Source organism: Frieseomelitta varia, unplaced genomic scaffold, assembly GCF_011392965.1.
Source record: "Frieseomelitta varia isolate USP_RPSP 00005682 unplaced genomic scaffold, Fvar_1.2 scaffold_173, whole genome shotgun sequence".
NCBI classification, from domain to species: domain Eukaryota; kingdom Metazoa; phylum Arthropoda; class Insecta; order Hymenoptera; family Apidae; genus Frieseomelitta; species Frieseomelitta varia.
In genome coordinates this window covers 257519-269360 of record NW_025109450.1, presented here as the reverse complement: position 1 = coordinate 269360, position 11842 = coordinate 257519, and positions in this window count along the sequence as shown.

Below are 11842 nucleotides of genomic sequence, written 5' to 3'. Positions count from 1 at the left end.
AGGTCGTTTATCTCAATAAGAGGGGATATAAATTTGATAAATCTGCGACTGCGAGTTTTATCGAAGGCAAAAATTCATATATCACGGGTCTTTAATGGATGTCAAATATTTGCACGAACTTTTGCACCGGATTACGACCGACCTGCCCCATTCTACTGTGAACCCGCTGGGAGACAAACAGTTCATATAACTGAAGTTCATGCGCCCGGAGTTTACCGATTCACTATCTGTAATTTCTCACTCGAATGGTAAAACACACCACGTTTAGACACGAAAGATAAGGAGATTCGATTCGGAGGAAATTAATTTTCAACGAAAGGCTAGAAATTTGAAAGAGTTTGAAACAGTAGCAGTTTCGACGTTTTTTCGATGAAACATTAGAAATTTTTGAACTTTCGCTCCTAAGAAATTTTTAGCAAATTTTCTTCTCCCGACTTCCGACCCCAAAAATTTCAAATTTCTACATCGAAAGACTTTTTACTCTACGAAACTTGCGACTACCGTCCCCGAAGACTCGAAATTCCTATTTTCCTTTCCTAGAATTTTCAAAAATTTCGAATCCAAAGATTTTCAAAATTATCTATAAGACACCACACTTTATTTTACACTACAAATGGGTCGCATTCATGAAAAAAAAAAAAAAAAAAGAAAAATGCAGGAATGTAAAATTTTCAACTCAGACATGTGATCCAGTATTAAATAAATATTATTGAATAAATATTATAAAGTTGTAGTGCACAGCAGTCATTCATGTAGATCATCCTCGATGCGAGATTCCCGTCGGAATTCCCCTTCGGCGCGTTAACGTCTAAAAATGAAACCAACTCGTCTCGCGACGTTCTGAAATAGGCCGATTTCTAGGAAAGCTAGCGTGGCGACAAGAATGCAAAGGAAGAGCACGATAGAACGAGAGAGAGAGAATGAATAGAGAAGAGAGAGGAATGCCTGGTAACAGAGGAAGATGGAGAGAAAGGAGAGGAGAGAGGAGAGAGAGAAAGAGAGAGAGAGAGAAGGATTCACCGTTAGGCTCGAAACGATGCACGACCTAGGTGGTCCAAAGATAGCTACCGCTTGACTAGGACTCGCGTGATTTAGAAACAGCTTCGCGAACTTCTCCAAATTTATGTGCTCGCGCTTAACGAACGCGTGCTCGTGTGCGTAATAAACTATTACGATGTTTCGATGATATTCCACAATATCACGATAGTCTTTCGTTAAATCGCTAAGAAAAGCCATTAACCAACTTGCGCTAGCAACTGATTGCGGACCATAACGAGTGACCAAATCGTAGACGATAATTCGTCGCTTTCTTTTTGAACTCGTCGATATTATGTCGCTGGATAGAAATTATTGAGAGGTAATAATAAATTTTTGGGTTTTTGCCTGGGTTATACTTAAAATTGAGAAAATATTGCAATTTTGGGACAAAAAATTCTCGACGTGCATGGCGCGTCATTCCAACGCAAGAGGTTAAAGCTTCTTTAACCAACTTGCGCTGATAATTAATTGCGGACCATAACGAGTGACCAAACTGTATACAATAATACATCGCTTTCTTTTTGAACTAGTCAGTATGACATCACTGGATAGAAATTATTGAGAAGCAATAATAAATTTATTAAAAGCAAGAAATTAAAAGCAATTCCATAAAGCGGTTCCAAGTCCAAGTTTCAAGTCCCGCGGACCAAACCAGCCACGTAAGGATACAACGAGGACAATTAGTAGCCTTTGGAGGATGTTGCTCGTTTGTTTCAGAACCAAGATTCAACCGTTACTATCACACACACACACCGTGAATTGAAGTAAAACATTTACAGCAAGGGAGAAGGAAATTGAACGTGTATGAAAAAATGTATTAGGAATAACTAATATTTACTTAGTTAGACTTAGTTGTTTTACTCTATTTCATTGATACAATGAAACTTTCTCTGACCTTGTTACTTCTACTTCAAATTCGAAATTAAGACCCCGTGATTGTAAAAATTTCTGACCAAAAGATTAAAAAAAGATTCAACGAATTATTACGGTCATTTTCTAAATGATAGTGATACATCGGTTAAAACTGTCTTTTAAAAAAAAACGACGATGCCACCATATTTGCAAGAACCGCGAAAATCGAGGTGACCTCTACGTGATCCTCGAAGAACGAAAGACTTTTCTACTTCCACGGCGACGATGGAGATGCAGACACAAATGCGGAGAGCGTTGCTGGTTCACGGTCAAGTCAGAAAGTGGCCGGTTTAACTTTTAAATCGGTTGCAGGGCGAGGTGCAGTGGACACGAGGAAGGGCTCGCACGGAGTTAAGCTACGAGCCACGGGGGAAACTGTGCAACTCGGTGCAAGTAGGCATGGCTTCCTGTTGGGAGCTGATGCGTGACGCCCACACCGAGCCATCCAGCTTCGAGCTTCTTGCCACGGCGAGAACCACCGGTCTCTGCTCTACGGATGGGATCAAGTCCGAGTCAAGTTTCGTTTCACGGGTTTCGAACACTATCGCTCGAGTGTAAAAATATTTCAGCAAGCCTCACACTCGCGATGCATTCGTTTTACGTTAGAACGAGCATACTCATTTGGTAATAAAGTGACGGAAATGAGTAGGTACGTATAGATTAGGAGACCGTGTTGGGTGTGGAAACGAATTGTTTCCAATTTTGGATTCAAGTTCCTCTTTCTTTGGAAAACTCGCAAATTGAGAACCACCGGGAACAGAAACAGCTAATTTTCAATTATCCTTCCTCATTAATTGAAACAGAGTTCGAGCAACTGAACGAGCAACTTTTGAAAACGCACGGAAATGTGCTGAGTCGAATCTCTGACGCACACGCTTATAGGAAATCCACGCATCTCCTTGCGAGATGCTCGATCCCATCTCTAGTCCCTGCGACGTTTCCCTTCGAAATCATCCGCACACTGTCACGTCGCGAAATCATTTCTTCCTCCACGCGTAATATACTCCGTCTCTTTTTATCTCGCGATCCTCGTGAAATCGTATCGAACCGTTAACAACGCAACGAGCATTTCCGTAAAGCGCTTCAGTAGTCGCTTCGTGAAATCGTTTTACGGTCAGAGAAGGCCACACGTTGTAATTATCAATCGTTCGCAGAGTGCGGACAAAAAAGTTCCTTTTTTCGCTCGATACGCGGCAGCCGGGGTGTAGCCAGCCTGGAATTATTTCGAGCCGGCGATCCGCCAAGCAGATAATGTTTAATTTTAATTTTTAATTCGAACGGGCGCGAGGCTCGACGATGCTGCGCTCCCCTCGAGTGGAACGCACGCCACAGGCTCTGTGCCCGTGACTGAAAGAAAATTGGAAATATAGTTTCGCAACGACGGAAGAACTCGTTCGGTGGTTTAAAGGTTGTTTAAAAGTTTAAAGGTTCGTTTGCAAATATTAGCCGGTCAGAATGGTAACAGGACGATTCTACTCGGAAAAGAATGGTACTTGCTGCTAGCGTTTGCTGTATCGGTATCACTTGACGTTTCCGTGTTTTTCTTTTCGTTTTAAACGATACAAATCGCTGTGACGAGGTCATTATACATTCTAGGATAACTTACAAGATGTGACTCGATCGAATTGAAGACACTGACTTGTATACTGTGACATTTATAGCCATGCCTGATATATTACTCTCACAATATAGTTTTTTTTATAAATTACTAAGTATAAGTTCAAAGAATAAGATACTGAACGACAATGAAAGAAAGAAATTCAATTTCTGTATGTTCGTAGTTGTATTCATAAAAATATGAAACTACGTTAAAGGTGATAGATGTTTCAAGGTAAAATATGACTTGGTCGAATTGAAGATATTGTCTTGTATTTGTTAATAGTTTCTCAATTACAAGTATACTGTGACATTTATTACAGCGATACCTAATACATTGCTCTCACATTATAATTTTTTATAAATTACTGCAATAAGTTTAAAGAGTAAAACAGTGAACGATAATGAAAGAAAGAAACTTAACTGTATGTTCGTAGCTATGTTAATCAAAATATGAAACTACGTAAAGATCTACGAAGATGATACTCCAAAATAAAATATGATTCGAATTGAAGACGTCGACTTGCCAATGTCAATACTTTGTTAACTATTCCTACAGATGTACTGTGATATTTATAGCGTTACTTATATCATTCTCACGATATATTTTTCTATAAATTAGTGCAACAAGTTCAAAGAGCAATATACTAAACGATAATGAAAGAAAGGAATTCAACTTCTGTATGTTCGTAGCTACGTTAATAAAAATATGAAACCGCGCAAGGTTAATTATCGCGAAGGTGACAGATGTTCCAAGCGTTGACTATCGCGTTGTCGCGTGTTTTGAAAACTGGCCGGAAGTCACGGCACATCCCGAGTGCATCGGTGGAAAGAGCGATATGTGTGTAGAGCGAGGGGAGGGGACCCCGTGAGAAAAGACGCGACGAAACGCGAGTGGTGGCTGACCTTGAAACGTATGGCACGAGTTCCGTGCAAAATTCGCGAGTCCACCCTCTCTGTTGGCCGAGCCAAATAAGCGGTTTCCACGTATCGATTTTAATTTAACATTAACGTGCTCGTTCGTTAAACTTTTGATAATGCATTGCTTCATAAATTTCGGCAGGTGAACGGCTCGCCCTCGTAACAAATATCTACCTGGCTTCGCTGTTGCAACGCGCGCCAACTATAATTATAAATACTTTTCGGGGGGGGGGATATTTCCGACGCAACTTTCCCGCGTTAACGTCGGGCCGCGAATTTCTCGCTTTAACCGCGGATGATACAACTGGATCAATTAATTTCGACTGATCGAAAAAAAATAACGACCAAAGAGCAGTGTGCTTTTTACTCGATGAGTTTAATTGTCGAAAAATGCGTTGAGCAAAATCGACGATAGACGAAACGAACTAACGCGCTGGCTGTGTCGGTTTCAATTAATAAATATCTGTTGATCGCACGGTGTGAAGGGTAAGGACGTTTAATTCGAATAGGAAACAAACGAACGACGAACTGAACCATCAGCTTCAAATTTGACTTCGTTTATGATAACACGATGAGAAATTGAGTGGAAACAGGAAATAAAACGAAAAGTATATTCGATAAGTTTCAACGACGCAATTTATTCGATTAAATTTCCGAACGGATAACAAAGGTGCTTTTCAAGAAGAAACGGCACCGGTTATAATTTTCGTTTCCATTAATCTACAGGTAGATAATTGAGGGAAAAAATTAAAGGAAATAGATGCGCAAACGATCCGAATAACAAATATATATACGAAATTAGAAAGTCGTCGCCGGCAGTGGACTGAGATGGCTAACGATCAAATCACTGAGGCGTTTTGCACCTCGTATTCACGCGTAATGACCCGTTCGTGGGACCGACGACACCGGAAGTCGTCGGCCATTCGTACGACAAGGTGGAGACTGGTGGAAAGTTAACGAGCATGCCACGAGATCGCCCGATCTTTTAGCGTCGACTTATCGCTAAAGTTCCGATTTATAGCGCAATTTGCATCGGCACGTGGTGCAACAATAAACATGGCTATTTCACGAGCAACGGTAACGACAATAATAACAACAATGATAATAATCTGAATTTTACGCGGAACAATAGTAGTATTAATAATAACGATGATGATGCTGATGACGATGATAATCGTCAACAAATAACATACTGATAATTTCAATCGTTATTGCTGTAATTACGAAAGTAATTGTTGATATCAAGAATGAATTTACGTTTCGTGGATATATTAACAGCGTTTAATTAAGATTTTACGAAGTCCGTTTAATTGAAATGATTTCATTTAGTCGTAATATTTTAACGAAATAACGAAGCAACATAGTGCACGGGTATTCTACGAGATAAATTAATGCAAGTCTTACTTGTTACTTTAATTCAGGTGGAAATAATATTGAAAAATTTAGTTGAATTTGCCCCCCCCCCCCCCTCTCCTCCGAGAATATCGATCTGAGCTAGCTTAAAACGTCATGACAGACTAATCTGATTTTAATCGACACTTAATCTATCATTAAGTAGCTTAAAGTTTCATAACAAGTTGATCCAAGATTAAACATAATATTGATTACTTGTATAATAGGCAACACGTGTACACCGTCTTCTTTTGCCGGTCGAATTTTGATTTCGTATTGCCGCGTTGTAATTTTCAAACTTTTAATCCGTCCTTCCCCGCGTGACATGACAGAACGAGAATATTTGTCTCGTCTTTTGAATATTATATTCACTTCATTCGTTATTTTGATATTCTATATCGGTCCATAAATTTTCCACAACTGGACAGTGTTTTCAACTCAACTATATATTTTGTATTGCAAACAAGTAAATTAAACACATCGAATATTCCCGCGACCAACTACAAAATCCCATCACGTACAGGGAACACTGATTTTAGAATCCAAGCCGATTAAGAATTCTTTATCTCCTCTCGATGAATAATATAATCTCTCCAAATCTCAGATCTCTTCTTTTTCAACACCACGTGCGAATATTACCGTATTATTGTGCATCATCGGTTATTAAAACGTTACCGCGAAAAACACGCTACAATGAAAATACGCAAAGAGCAACAACATGGTGCTCGAACGTCCAATAAACCGTGCACAAGAACGTTGTACCGAGTGCGTTATTCATTTCGAATAATCGTAGACATAATTACACGGTAGTGTTGCAAGCACTTGTTGAAAAAGCGAGGAGAAAGTGGCTTGGCGCAAAGGGAGAAGAAAAAAAAGCGATACTCGACGATCACTTTGAGGTGAAACCTTGAAAAGATTCAGAGTCCAAAAATCACGAGAACGGGACGAGGAGAAATTGACAAAGATACGAAAATATTAAGTAAAACTCTTTGGCCTCGTTGGATAAGAAAAAACTGTACAAAATCGCATGCACTAACTCACTCTACGTATTACATAAAACATTTTGAAATTTCATTAGCGTAATATAAGAATTTAAATAGAAGATTTCGTCTATTAAATATTGTAACAGAGTACACTGAACTCTTAACAGACTTTGTTTTACGTATTAAATTTTAAATACATAAAAATTCGCAATCTAACGTGAAACTAATATTTATTATTATATTATAGTATATTATATTATATTATATTATATTATATCATATTATATTATATTTGTTTGTTATTAATATTTGTTATACTAAAGACAAATTGAATAACAAAGAGTAGATAATAAGACGTGAAATAATAAAAAATTACTAATAACTAAAAACACTACGTCTATACGTATTTCCACATGTGTCATGTTCTTTCAGAAAAGAAATATCACATCTTTGGCAACCATCATTCGAGAGGAACCAAGCCGCAACGCTGAGCATCGTCATTGTCGCGAACGATGATAAAGCTGGCTTCGTCGCGCATGGACTATTTCATTCGCCTCTGAAGGAATATCAAACACGTCCCGTTGACGATCTCTGGCTAAAGGAAAACTCAACAAACGAAACTGGCAGGATGGAGAAAAATCGTGGCTAACCGGTAACATTTTTGTATTCATAGACAAACGGCTCAAAAGAGACAGTCGCAGCGAGAGAAAAACAGAGCAAAAACGCGCGGCGTGGCGCGGCGCGGCGAAACGACAAAGCGAAGGAAGAAAGAAAAGGGAAAGCGAGGGAAATGAAATAACCCGGGCATAAAGAGGACAAGAAGACTCACTTGAGGTAACTCAACTCTCGAAAACTTTCAACTTGGAAACAAAACCCTTTAACGAACGACACTGTTTTATCTTCGCAATCTAGCAGAGGCTGCGCATAGTAACTATTTGGACAGTTCCAAATCATTGTAAATATGAGATACGATTCAAATGAATCCTTTTAATTTAATTGTAACATGTGAGGGTCAGTAGGACAGCTAATATCAATTAAGTATCTATAAATAAGAATGCTACAATTGAAGGAGAAGTTGAAGATTATGAGATCTTGCGGTGATCTTATTCAATCTTGGTTGAACGATTTTATGTACGAGTGTTTAACCTCTTGCGCTGGAATAATGTCCCAAAATTGTAATATTTTCTCAGCTTTAAGTATATTTAAATATAACCGGGCAAAACAAATAATAAATTTTTTACTTCTCAATAATTCCTATTCAGTGATATCATACCGACGAGTTCAAAAGAAAGAGAAAATGACGAATTACTGTATACGGTTTGGTCACTCGTTATGGTCCGCATTCAGTTGCCAGGGCAAGTGTTTAATATTGAAACATTAGAATTCGAAAAATTTATATAAATTTCATAAGGTCACATCTGGTATTAGAATATGAAATTTAAATGATACGAGCACCTATATTCCTTTCAGAAATTTTGCAAAGCGTATGATCTTAATTTTAATAAGTTGTTATTAACGCTAGAAGAATGTTCGTTGATTGCAACTATGGAAACAAACAGAAACATCAACTTTCTGATGGAATACTCGAGGACTTATAAAGATAATTGTAAAGACAATACGTACGATATGACTATGCGCAGATAAATGTGCGAAAAACTTGTAACACGTATTTTATAAATTGCACGTATTAGGAGGGTACATGAATGCTCATTTATACATCTACAAAAATTCGATAGAATCGCAGGCAATTCACATTGTCGCTCTAAGATTCAAATCGGTGGAAAAAAAGAAAGGACCGAATTTCTATTTCCACAAATACAGCGCATCGAACGCTCGAGAGCGCGTCGCATAAATTCTAACCAACACGTGGAGCAACTTGAAGCGTTGTCGCATTTCGTAAAAACAAAGAAAGAAGAGAGATAGAAAAGAAGAAAGAAAACCGATGCAACGTTTCACCTCGCTCTTTCTACGCTAATTACAAAATTAAAGGACCAAAGACGGGACCGCTTGTGCCGGATGAATGAAACCCCTAATTTACCGGGGAACAGTCGCACCAAGGTTACAAACGCTTGAAACAGAAACGCGCGTCGGTAAAAGTGGCGCTGAATGCTCCGTACATCGGAGAGGAGAGAGAGAGAGAGAGAGAGAGAGAGAAAGAGGGAAAGCGTAAAAAGTACGGCGACACTGCGTCGTCGTCGGCCTGGGAATAAGAAGAGAAAAACGCGGGGAGGGAACACAGAGAATTAAAATAGTAGCGCTGTACGCGCCGCCAAAGAACAAGATACAAAAACCGGGGAGGAGGGGGGAGATGAAGGGAGTTAAAAAAAAAAGGAAAAAAAAGGAAAAAAAAATAGTAGGAGGCGGTTGAAGTGAAACGGTACCGGAAAACAGAGAGAAAGAAACGAACGTGATACGCGTCCAACAAAAGGGGTGACGAGAGCGGCAGAGTGAAAGCGGGAACAACGAGCACGCAACGAACAGAGAGGAACGCAGACCGCAAAAACGAAGAGAGATAAACAGAGAGAAAGAGAGAGAGATACAGGTTGGAGAGTGAAAAATAAAAGCGTTCTTCAGCCGCCTAATTATCTTAATTTGCATCGGATAATGAAGGCTGCAATTAAAAGTAATAAAAAAAAAAAAAAAAAAAAAAGAAAAAAGAAGAAATCCTCATCCCGCGTGTTCCCCGTTCCATGCTCACATTGTGCAAAGAGACTGTAAACACGGATGAACGAAGGCTGACGCGCGGCCAGAACAGCCAGAGATGAGAGGGGAAAAAACGAGAGAAGAGAAAAAGGTGAAAATGAAACGAGGCGAAAATCGGGGTGACATCGAGTCTACAACGGGTCCTGGCGTGATAGGGTTAATGAGTCAGCGGGTCAATTATACGGCGAGGCGTCGACTATCAAAGTGTGTTCTAAATGAAAAAAGGGAAGAAAGGATAAGAGAAAGAAGGTTCAAGGAAAATGTTACACGCGTCGAAATTGCTACTCGGTCATTCTCGATCGGAGATCTCGTTCTTGCTCTCTAAAGGGAACGCAATCTTGCAGAAAGGATTTCTTTCCCTTAATTTCAATATGAGCCGCCTTTCGCGAGCCACGGGACGACGATAATGGGCGAAACGAAAGAAACGTTAATTCCATTGCCCTAATCCGGTGTTATCGATGAGAATAAAAAGCCCGCCGGAGTGACTTTCCCGTGGTAAAAGTTCCCGGCTCGTCTAGAGACTCTCGGTCTCCTCTCCCCTCCAACCCCACCCACCCACCCACCCACCTACCCCTCCCCTCTCCCGTCATTCCGACCAGCTAGATCCAGAAATAATTGTGATTCTAAAATGTAGTCAGTCGTTCGCGAGTATCTTCAGAAAATGCACGCTTTCTCATATTCTATTAAGAATATTATTTCCTTCCGTAGAATCGTACTGCCGGAGCACCCGAGGACGCGAAAGACCAGAGTGGAAGAAGCATCTCCCGATTCAACTTCCATCTACCCCCAGTCTATCTCCCTCTTCCACCCTGCAACTCTACTTCCCTCACTCTCTCTCTCTCTCTCTCTCTCTCTCTCCCTCTCTCTCTCTTTCCCTGTTTTCTTTTTCATCTTAACCTCGTCTCTCCACCTCTCTCTTTCTCTCGTTCACGATCGGAGCAAGCCAGCCTCGATCTTTTCCTTTTCTGCTTCTGTTCCTTGCCACCCTCTGTCGCTTCTCTCCCTCTCTCTCGCTCTCTCTTGATTTTTCTCTCCGTCTCTTTCTCCTTCTCTTTGGCTCGCCCTAGCCCCTCGTGCGCTACCAGGCACACGAGGAAGGGGAAATTTTCCCTCCTCGAGCTTTCCCTCCTCTGCCCGCTAAGCTCCGCTGATATTACCCGGGGAGGAAATTTCGCGATATTCCTTGGCGAGAGATTTATAGAAAAATTAATTATGCAACTTCGAATCCTCTCTTGCCTCGGATGACGGTGGATGCAGCCTGAGAGAGGGAGAGAGAATCTAAAAGCCTGCGCGGGAAACGCGAGGAGGAGGAGGATGCCAAGAATCTAAAGCCGCAAGCAGCGTGTCGCGTGCTGTACGTTTCGAACCGGCGATCTCTCGCATTTGTATCGATTTTCGTAATATTTAAGTCGTTGACCGCCGCCGGTACGAACGGCGACAAAACGCTTCCGCGTCACGAATCCGTTTTTTTCCTTCCTTTCTTTTTTTTTTTTTTTTTTTCTTTCTTTCATGACCAGCGTCGACCGTCGTATCGATTTCTCGGAGAAATAAAAAGGCTGGCGCGCTGTCTAATGCTTAATCTTATCGCGTATTAACCTCCGCTGATGATGGATGGTTTCACCGAAAGATGATGAAAGTTAACGCTGAGAAACCGGTTCGCGGATTGCAAAATTTATTTAAATATAGCCACAGCTTCTTGTGAATTTATCGAATAACTTTTTATTCGAAACAGCGTTTGTATTTCATTATAGTCGAGCAACACGCTCTATAATATTTCTAGTCACCGATCTACGCCATTTTGCAATGATCTACAAACGAGACACGTTAACACGAAACGATGAAATTATCCTGGAAGCATCGTAGAAACCGAAAGTTGATATTTCTGGACCTTTAATTATCCCGATAAAACTATATGATTAATACTTTCCAACTAACAAATCCAACGTGATTGCACGATGGTCTACGAATAACACACATTAGCAGACTGCTCCTAGGGGGGACGTTGCCGAAGAGACGCGGAAATGAGACGAATGAGAGTCGCGAATCGCGGGAATTTCAAGAAAGATACGGTATAACCCTCGACAATATCGAAAATTACAAGAAGCCAGTTTCACGTGGATAGCAATGCCGTTTGGTGGAGCCCCTAAATGCAAGGAGGAAGCCCCCCCCCCCCCTTTTCCAGTGACGAGGTTATTGCCAGAGAGAAGATGCGCCGATGCATAGATTACGCGCGGGCATGCGACGCGCCCGTACGTGATACGCTGCAATTTCGGGCAAACGGGTTTATTCTAATACAG